The sequence below is a fragment of the Canis lupus genome, chromosome 35, assembly GCF_011100685.1.
Source record: "Canis lupus familiaris isolate Mischka breed German Shepherd chromosome 35, alternate assembly UU_Cfam_GSD_1.0, whole genome shotgun sequence".
In the NCBI taxonomy this organism is placed as follows: domain Eukaryota; kingdom Metazoa; phylum Chordata; class Mammalia; order Carnivora; family Canidae; genus Canis; species Canis lupus.
In genome coordinates this window covers 25551071-25561417 of record NC_049256.1, presented here as the reverse complement: position 1 = coordinate 25561417, position 10347 = coordinate 25551071, and positions in this window count along the sequence as shown.

Here is a 10347-nt window from a genome sequence, read left to right as displayed (position 1 = left end):
GAGAGACCAGGCACATCTTATTCATTATACCATCCTTACTGCCTGTGCAATGAAGGTCTTTGCTCTCTTAGACTAATTTCATAAGTACACTTTTGGATCAGGGGGGCTGCATCGTCTGCATCCTCTCTAGACACCTATTGTGTCTTTGGTTAAGCCATTAGAAAGCTCATTGGTTTAAGTGACTATTAACAGGGGACGCCTGGGTGGCTCAGCGGTTGAGCATCTGCCTTTGGCTCTGGGCCTGATCCCAGGGTCTGGGATCGAGTCCCACATCAGGTTCCCTGAGAGGAGCCTGCTTCTCCCCCTGCCTATGTCTCTGCTTCTCTCTCTGTGTCATTTCATGAAGAAATAAATAAAGTCTTAAAAAAAAGCAAGAGAAGTCACTATTAATAGATCCTACGCATCAATGGCCACACAATGTATCATTCATTTATTTTTACAATGGATCCTTTAAATTGACTGTATTAAAAAATATATATTAAGGAGCCCTGGCTTGCCTTATAGTGGCTCACCTTAGGGACTCCATTGACAAGATAAAGACCCGAAATCAGACGCAAGACAAAAGGAAATGTCCACAGGCAATGTGAATTCTCCTTCTTAAAGTTTGGCTGCAACTGCCTGTTTTAATTCCCCTTTCCTACAAGATTTACAGAGATCACTCTGGCTTAATCTCTAGGTTCAAAATATACATGTTGCTCAGGTAAATGCTGAAAGCCAGAAAATGAGTTTCACAAAAGCAGCAGGAGATTAGCAATAAAGGTTGCTTTGGTCCTACCTGCCTTAGCTCTGTAATCAAGTTCTGCAAGCCTCAAGCATGCCTATACAATCAATGCCCTTTGCAGGAGTATGCTAGATTGACTGCCCTCCTGTCTCCACCCAGCCCCACAACTACACAACAGCAAAATCCCGTTCCCCTGGATCACAGCAGAGCTTTTCAATTATAAAGCCCCTTTACTTCTACTCTGAAGAGATTCTACCACATTTTGGGAGTGATTTGAAAGATTACTTGACTGTATTCACGACTTTGGCTTCTGAGGAAATATATAACCAAAATATCCCTTAGGCCCTCCCATAAATGATTTACAAAAGGCCAATATTCAGGGGCTAATAGAAGCCCAGTTTAAATTGTGTATCCAGAAAAACAAGGCTGTTGTTTAAATGCTTTAGATAGACTTTACAAAGGCATAAATTTTGGGCTCCTAATTCGGTTAAAATTCTCTGCAATATGAAGAAGTAAATTCATTTAAAAAGATGGGCCAATCCTTTGATATAATCCAGTCTTTTGGGAATTAGGAATAACTCTCCTTATTTTATAAATCTCTACAGAATCTCTACAACTCTAGAAACAAGTTAAAGACCACCTGTCTTTACCACTCTCCAAACCTTGCATATTCCTTTCAAAATGTTTGTGGATATTATTTTAAAAATCAGCATATTGGAACAAAATTGTTTTGTACTTTAAAAAGAGGAGTAAGTTTTTAATAGGAATTACCCTGAAACTCTAGACAAAAATTTCTTTTGCATTCTCAGTCCCTTGAGACTATAAATCTTACCATGTAAGAAATATAAACACATTCCACAGTTTCCTGAGACTGAATTTATTTTTAATTAATTAATTAATTAATTTTTTGAGACTATATTTAAAAAGAAGAGAGGGTAGAGTGGAGGGAAAGAGGCCTTTTTAAAATGCAGGGGATGCCTGAGTGGCTCTGCGGTTGAGCCCTGGCCTTTAGCTCATGTCCTGATCCCACAACCCCGGGATCGAGTCCCACATCCGGCTCCCTGCATGCAGCCTGCTTCTCCCTCTGCCTCTCTCTCTCTCTGTGTGTCTCACAGAAATAAATAAATAAAATCTTTAAGAAAAAATAAATAAAATTAAATGCAAACTTCTGAAAAGCGCTTTTATGGCCAGAGTATACAGTACCTACGATAACAGGCAGAGATGCTCCAATATCCACCTTCAAGAAAACTTATATACTCTCTCTCTGCTTTTGATATACATTTTCTACCTCCATTTTCTCTAAGACCCAGAGGCAGTCTTTTTAACATGCAAACTTTAGGGAGAAGTTTTTCATAAAAATAGATAGATAGATAGATAGATAGATAGATAGATAGATAGATAGATAGATGGAACTATTTAAAAATTAGGCCTAGTAGCGCCTGGATTGCTCAGTTGGTTACATGTCTGACTCTTGATTTCAGCTCAAGTCATGATCTCAGAGTGGTGAATTCAAGTCCTGCTTTGGGCTCTGTGCTTGGTGTGGAGTCTGAGATTCTCTCCTTCTCTGTCCCTCTGCCCCTCCCCCTGCTTTCTCTCTCTCTCTCTCCCCCTTCCTCATATAAATAGATAAATTTTTTTAAAAAAAATTGGGCCTACAATATCCTCTCCACAAATATCAAAATTTTGTTTGTATCTTGTCTGTATTTTGTGGTGTGTGTGTGTGTGTGTGTGTGTGTGTGTCCATGTATGTTTTAATGTGAGATATTTGCTCTATCTCTGGATGGTATTGGTATAGTTAATACATACAAGAACTCTATTTAGTTTGAAGGTACATGTTTGTAGAGATTGGGCATTCCAACATTCAGAAAGTTAAAAATAAATTTAAACTCATGTAATCTGAGAAAATATTTGGTATTAAGCTAAATTAAGTTTGTTGGCTTAATTAAAATAGTTATGTTTTTAGAGTTATCACCATTAAATATAAAATTTTTATTCTGCTTCTGTTTAGTAAAAGTCAAATAAGTTCATGGTATTTCTGTTGCAAAATTTGTCTGAAAGAAAAAAGCTTAGACTAATGTTGGGTCTGTCTAATGCCTCATGAAGTTTTTGTGGACAGTGATGTGGGAAAGAAAGGAAGAAGAAAAATATCTAAATTTCCTTACAACTTATAGCCCACTGACACGTCCTTGAAACAGGCAGAGTGACCTTCCTCTAGGGACTCAGCTGCCTGGTGTTCATACTTTGCTAAGGGCAGAAGGCAATCTTAGCCCAACCCCAGGATCCTGTAAGTCTACTTTATTTATTTATTTATTTATTTATTTATTTATTTATTTATTTTTAAGATTTTATTTATTTATTCATGAGAGACACACAGAGAGAGGGAGGTAGAGACACAGGCATAGGGAGAAGCAGGCTCCATGCAGGGAGCCTGGCATGGGACTCAATCCGGGGTCTCCAGGATCAGGCCCTGGGCTGAAGGCGGCACTAAACCAGTGAGCCACCGGGCCTGCCCTATAAGTCTATGTTAATGTATAAAAACTTCTTTAGAAATTTCCTTTATCTCTATCCACCAAGGTATCTATTAGCAATCATCCTCTAAGCATATGGCCCACCGATATAGGTCTGAAGTATCTCATGACTCGGGTTTTATTAGGCAGTAATAAATGACCTTTGTCTACAACAGCTAGCCCCTCAAGGTCCTGACAACCTTGTGTGAAAATTCCTTAGAAAAAAAAAAAAAGAAAATTCCTTAGACTGTGCTCTCCCTAACCCCCTTCCAACTTAAGTGCATGTAATAGGCCATTTCTCATGAGCTCAGGGCAGCTCTTCCTGCCCTTGGGTACTGTCCCTGGGCTTTAGTAAAATCACCTTGTTTTGCACCAGAGATGTCTCAAGAATTCTTTCTTGGCCATCGGCTTCGAGCCCTCACTCTTTCTTACATCAAGTAGTCTATGCATAATTGTTAAAAGAAGTAAATGAAATAGATAAAAATAAAATGAAAAGCTTTGTAGGTAACTTCTAACTAGCTTCCAAAATCTTTGGAAAGCTAAAAATTTCAAAGTTTTGCTAAGTTAAATGATGAGTAAAGCGAGGTTTGTTAGTAATCTAGATCTCTTCCGAGTCAGAGAAAATAATGAACCATTAAGTACTGAACATGTCTATCTACTTCTGTCTTATTATAGAGAAACTAAAGATAAATTTGGGTCTGTTAGTAAACACATTTTATGCTTTATTGAAAGATTATATTATAAAAATACATGTTTCTAAAAATAATGAAACATATTAATAAATTTGGCAACCTGAAGAGTTCTGATATAACGGTTCACAACTAGTTTTCACTAGAAATTAAGGTTTCATTAAGCATTAAGAATATTAAGAAATGTAATTAAGGCTACTGGAAATGACAATTCTATGTGAGGAAAGTAAGATAGTGTTTTTGCTAAGAAGCAGCATGAAAAATAAAAGTACATAATTGTTGAGACTGAAAAGGAAGTATTACAGCAAGACTGGTTATTATAGAGGGAAAATTTAGGTCACAATTTGAGTGCTAAATAAAGAAAGTTGTACATTTAGGGGGAAAAAGTCTTTGGGAAGAAACTTTATGTGTGGTCAGTAGTGGCTAAGATTAGGATAAATTTAAATAAGTAAATAAGATTTATTTATGTATTTATGTATTTATGTATTTATTCATGAAAGACCCAGAGAGAGACAGAGAGAGACAGAGAGAGGCAGAGACATAGGCAGAGGGAGAAGCAGGCTCCTGGCAGGGAGCCAGAAGTGGGACTCCAGGATCATACCCTGGGCCGAAGGCAGGTGCTCAATCGCTGAGCCACCCAGGCATCCCAGTAAACAAGTTTAATATCAAAAGTACAAGGGTGCAAAGTTTCTGTTTTCTCTTTGTTGGAAGAACAAAGTTTTCTTAAACTGTTGCTTTGCCCTTTATGAGAAATTGTAAACAATAGTTGTTCTTTACTTTTTAAATTATCTGCCTAGAAAAACCAATGATTCTAAGTTTCCCAAAATAATGTCCATGCCTATCGGGTCTTTGATTACTTAAGAAAACAGTCTTAATATTGAAAGAACTAAATTTTACTCACAACTATGTAACCGTCTGTATTTGCCTCTGCTACCTTTTCTTGTTGGTTTCATTAAATGGAACAATTATATATTGTTTCATAATGATTGTGATCCTATTTAATCAAATGCTCAAACCTTGTGTTACTTTTTTTGGACATACTTCCCACAATCAAATTCTAAAATGAAGTCTCTTGCGCAGAATCTAAGTGCAATTTCCCACCAGACCCCAGGTAGATTAAACAAAAAAAAAATTTTTTTTTTTAGAAATAAAACTAATTAGGCTTATTTAGTATGTGAAATTACATGAGAAGCATTGCCAACAAGGTGATATTAAACCCTGTTAGGTTATATTTATGTACACCTGTTATCTAAAATTATGTGAAACTCCTAGAAATATGATGTCTTGGTATGTTATTATTTTAAAGTATTGTATGTCACAAAAAAAAATCAAATTTCCTTGTCAATCACATTGTAATGAACTCTAATCAGATCCTTAACTATGGCCATTTTTAAGTCTTTATCATTTACAGACAGTTATACTTTTACTTAGATGCCACTATAAAAGTTTCCTGCAAACGTGCTACATCTTTAGTGACAGTTATGGAAAAAATTCCACGTATAGGTGTCTGGTAACCTTAACATCATAAAACTGAATTACGTTGGGGAGCCTGCCTGGGTGGCTTAATTGGCTAAGCGTCCAACTCTTGATTTCGGTTCATGATCTTGGGGTCATGAGAGGAGCCTCACTTTGGGCTCTGCACTGGGCTTGGAGCCTGCTTCAGATTCTCTCTCTTCCTCTGCTCCTCTCCCCTTAGTCGCTCTCTCTAAAAAACTAAAACCAAAACCAAAATACTGAACTATGTAAAGATTTCCAGGACTAGTGGAAAGATTGTATTCAAACAGAACAAGAATTAATAACATGGGATTGAATGACTTGAGGAAAATAATTATACTTTTTATGACTTTTTGTTTCAAACATTACTGGCTTTTTTTTTTTTTTTTTAAGACTTTATTCATTCATGAGAGACACAGGGAGAGAGGCAGAGACAGAGGCAGAGGGACAGGCAGGCTCCCCACCCAGGGCCTCATGCAGGATTAGGTCCTGGGACTCTGGGATCAAGACCTGAGCCAAAGGCAGAGGCTGAACAACTGAGCCACTCAGGCGCCTCAAAACATTACTGATTTTTAAAAAAATGCCTCTTCCCCACCCCCACCCCAGATTTAAGAATCTCTCAGGTTACCTAACTTACAACAATTTGACAAAATACGCCTTTGTGAACCAATTGAAAAATTTATCTTCTCGCCTTACCTGAATGCTCTGGAAAATCTCAGTGAGAATTCTTATATTTTTATGGCAATATATTTATTTGCATAAGTGCAATAAACATGTGTTCTCCTTATGACAAGACATAATTGGAAACAGTAGTTATATTACAGGGGCTTTGACTGGATGTCATATTTGAGAGAATGGCATAGACTCAGATATAATTAGGCAGGTTTAAGGAACTAAAGCTGATTTTATGGAGCCAATAAAGACCCCTGGAAATGTTACCCTGATACCTTGGTTTCTGAATTCCAAACAACCTTACTAGGTGAGTAGAGGTTACTTCCTGGCATGTGCAGGAACCCCAGGATATATTGGGGACCTCGAGAAGAGTGGAATTCACCCAAACGTATGGGTATTGCAGATTAGGTCTGATGGCAAGGATTTGGCTTGGCTTCTGGCCTTAAGAGAATTTAAAGTTCGATTTAGAGATTCCCCCAAAAGTTGAAAATAGAGCTGCCCTATGACCTAGCAATTGCAGTCTTGGATATTTACTCCAAAGATAGAAATGTAGTAATCCGAAGGGGCACCTGTACCCCAATGCTTATAGCAGCAATGTCCACAATAACCAAATCATGGAAAGAGCCCAGATGTCCATCAACAGATGAACAGAAAAAGAAGATGTGGAATACTATGGAATATTCCAATGGAATATTACTCAGCCTTTGAAAAATGAAATCGGGCCATTTGCAACAACATGGATGGAAGTGAGGGTATTATGCTAAGTGAAATGAGTCAATCAGAGAAAGACAAATATCATATAACCTCACTCATTGTGGAATTTAAGAATCAAAACAGAGGGTCATAGGGGAACAGAGGGAAAAAAATAAGATGAAATCAGGGAGGGAGACAAACTGTAAGAGACTTAATCATAGGAAACAAACGGAGGGTTGCTGGAGGGAAGGGGTGTGAGGGGACGGGGTAACTTGGTGATGGCCATTAAGGAGGGCATAGGATTGGAGCATCTAGGTGGTTCAGTTGGGTAAGTGTTTCCCTTTGGCTCAGGTGGTGATCCCAGGCTCCCTGCTCAGCAGGGGGTCTGCTTGGTCCTCTACCCCTCCCCCTGCTCATCCTTGTACTCTCTCCCTCCTCTCTCTCTCTCAAATAAATAAATAAAATCTTAAAAAAAGGGAAGACACGTGATGTAATGGGCACTGGGTGTTATATGCCATTGATAAAATACTGACCATTACTCCTGAAACCAGTAATAATATATGTTAATTAACTGAATTTAAATTTTAAAAATCTAAAAAATTATTTAAAAAAAGGTTTGATCTGGAGACTCTTTGTGAAACCTCCAGCATTACAGATTTTAAAAAGTCTATAGGGTTAACCACTGTTCTTGCTGCACTTATATAAATAATCAGGCCAAGATTTTTCTGATACTAGACTCATTTTGGAAACAAAATACTGTTAATGTGGCTATCTTTGGTAAAAATGGGGGGAGTATAGAGAGAAAATATGTTTCAATAACATATCTTTGTAGATACACTATTTCAATACTATCCATTACAAACTGGACTAGATCGTAATTTCTTCTTAGTGTCCTCCAACGCGTGGCTTCAAGTCTCCAAACTAACCTTTTGATTCTTCTCCCATCTCTCTGACTTCAAATCCTTTGAGATCTAAGACTTCCCTTTCTCCTGGAGCCCTGGCAAACTAAGTATAAATGACTTGATGTGAAGAAAGTGCCATAATAGCTCATGCATAGACAGTCTTTGTCCTGTTGCTCTATGGGCCACTCAAGAGATCCCCAGAGACATCTGAAGTGTAATATAGGAAGATCCATCAGATTGCCAATGTGTGACCTCATTCTAATTAAAGATGCTTCAAGTTTGACTTCAGAAGTTTTCTCAACTGGCTATCCTGAGACTCAAAAACTGGGTTAAGGGGAACCCTGGGTGGCTCAGCGGTTTAGCACTTGCCTTTGGCCCAGGGCATGATCCTGGAGTCCCGGGATTGAGTCCCATGTCTGGCTCCTGGCATGGAGCCTGCTTCTTCCTCCTCCTGTGTCTCTACCTCTCTCTCTCTCTCTCTCTCTCTCTCTGTATGTCCATCATAAATTAAGAAAAACAAAACAAAAAAAACTGGGTTAACATTTGATCCAAACATTAACCATTGCTTCTCTTTTGTTTCCATAGAAATTTCTCTTATTTAGTGCCTGATTAGGCCTAAACTGGAGAATACAACTGGATCACTACCTCCTGAAATGAGTTTGACTAAACTGCCCCATTGTCAGGACTAGGAGACTAGATCAATGAGATGAAACAACCTACCAGCTCAACTTTTAATATGTAAAACTCCCAAGGAATTTTTAGATGGGGAAACTGAAGAACAGTCACGACCATTCCACTCCAAATGTACCACTTTGGCATGTCGATTATTTTGAGTTAAAGGCACTTGATACCCCACAGTCTCAGGAGAACTTTTGTCCCTCTCTTAACCAAACAGAAGATTCTAAATTGGTGGTCTTTCCTAGAAAAAGAGTTATTAACAGAGATAAATTTTATCTGAGTGACTCATTTTTCATTTTTTAAAAGATTATTTATTTATTCACGAGAGAGAGAGAGAGAGAGAGAGAGACAGAGACATAGGCAGAAGCAGGCTCCCTCTGGGGAGACTGATGAAGGACTTGATCCCAGGACCCTGAGATCAGGATCTGAGCTGAAGGCCGACGCTCAACCACTGAGCCACCCAGGCATTCCTCTGAGTGACCCATTTGTACGGTAGGGCAAACATCTAATTACCAAACATCTGCTCTTCTTATCCCTCTGTGAATTACCTTCCCTCTCTATGAAGACCCAGACCCCTGCCCTGTCTCCTTCGTTCAGAACAACAAATATACCTTATTTTGCCTGTCTTTGAAATTCCCATATCTATGTGGCTTCCCCATACAGACAGTATTAAATTTGATTTTCAAGTCTTTATCTTCCCATATCAATTTGATTCTTAGTCCAGCTAAAAGGACCTTGAATTGTAGAGAAATTCTTCCTCCCCAACATTAGAGTTCTGGAATGTGCACAATATTTTATCTTTTTATGCTGCTTATATTTTTCTATAAACCAAGAAAGTATGTATGATACAAAATGCATAAAAACGTGCTCCTCTTGAGTCTGAAAACAAATCATGCATGGATTTGTAAAATACTAATAAAGAAAAAATAAGGATGGGGGAAAATATGCCTGGAAAATGTTACCAAGAGACAGCAAGTACAGCAATAATAATATTAAACAAATTTGAAGGCTCAAAGTATTCGATGAGAGGTACACTGTAAGGACTTTTGGTTCCAGTGTGGACAAGAAAATATTCTGGAAAGCCACCCTGAAGCAAAATAGCTAAGAACTAGATAAACTGCAAAAACACTGTAACACATCATGGCCCAGGGAAGAAGAAACCAAGGAAAACTCCCCAAATCTCCAAGAACAATACACATCTAGGAGCTGAAGCCTCATAAACACAGCTGATTGGGTTCCCTGGGGGCAAATACCATGATCAGATTCTGCACTTTGTCAATTAATGCCAGCCTCTTTGGAAAAAGAGGATTCTAGGCTTTTCAACTGAACTGGAGACAGCTAGCATGGGGCCACGGCTCTTGAGAAAGCTTGGGCTTGAGGAAACAATATCTATTAAAGATTTCTAAGAAGGAAACCTGTTTGTCTCAGAAGTGGCACTGTGGAAAAGGCAGAGGAATTTTACCATAAGGATTTCTCCAAAGGCCTAGAGTCTAGACTTTCAGAGGAAGTTACCTGAAATTAAGGAGTGGTGGGCGCCCTCTAGTGTCTCAGGGACTCAAACTTAAACCTTTTCCAGGAAGGAAGCATCTTTAACCCAAGTTGTCTAGGTAGGTATGCATTATTTACTATCTATCTATCTATCTATCTATCTATCTATCTATCTATCTATCATCTATCTACCTATCTATCCATCCATCCATCTATCTATCCATCCATCCACCTACCTACCTATTTATCTATCGATCATCTATCTAAGTATTCACGTATTATTTGCTGAGCGCATGTTAAACACCAAGCCCTCTCCGAGCAGTCTGGGGTGTACAAATATAAACGCAAATTAATGTGACCTAATGGAGGAAGAGACCACACTGTGACAAGTTAGGCTTCCAAATAAAGAGATCACCTCCTCTCCAAGACAAATAATTTCAGATATTGAAATTATACTTAAAGTTTAACGAAGTAAAAATGCAATAATGTAGGTAAGAAGCAAG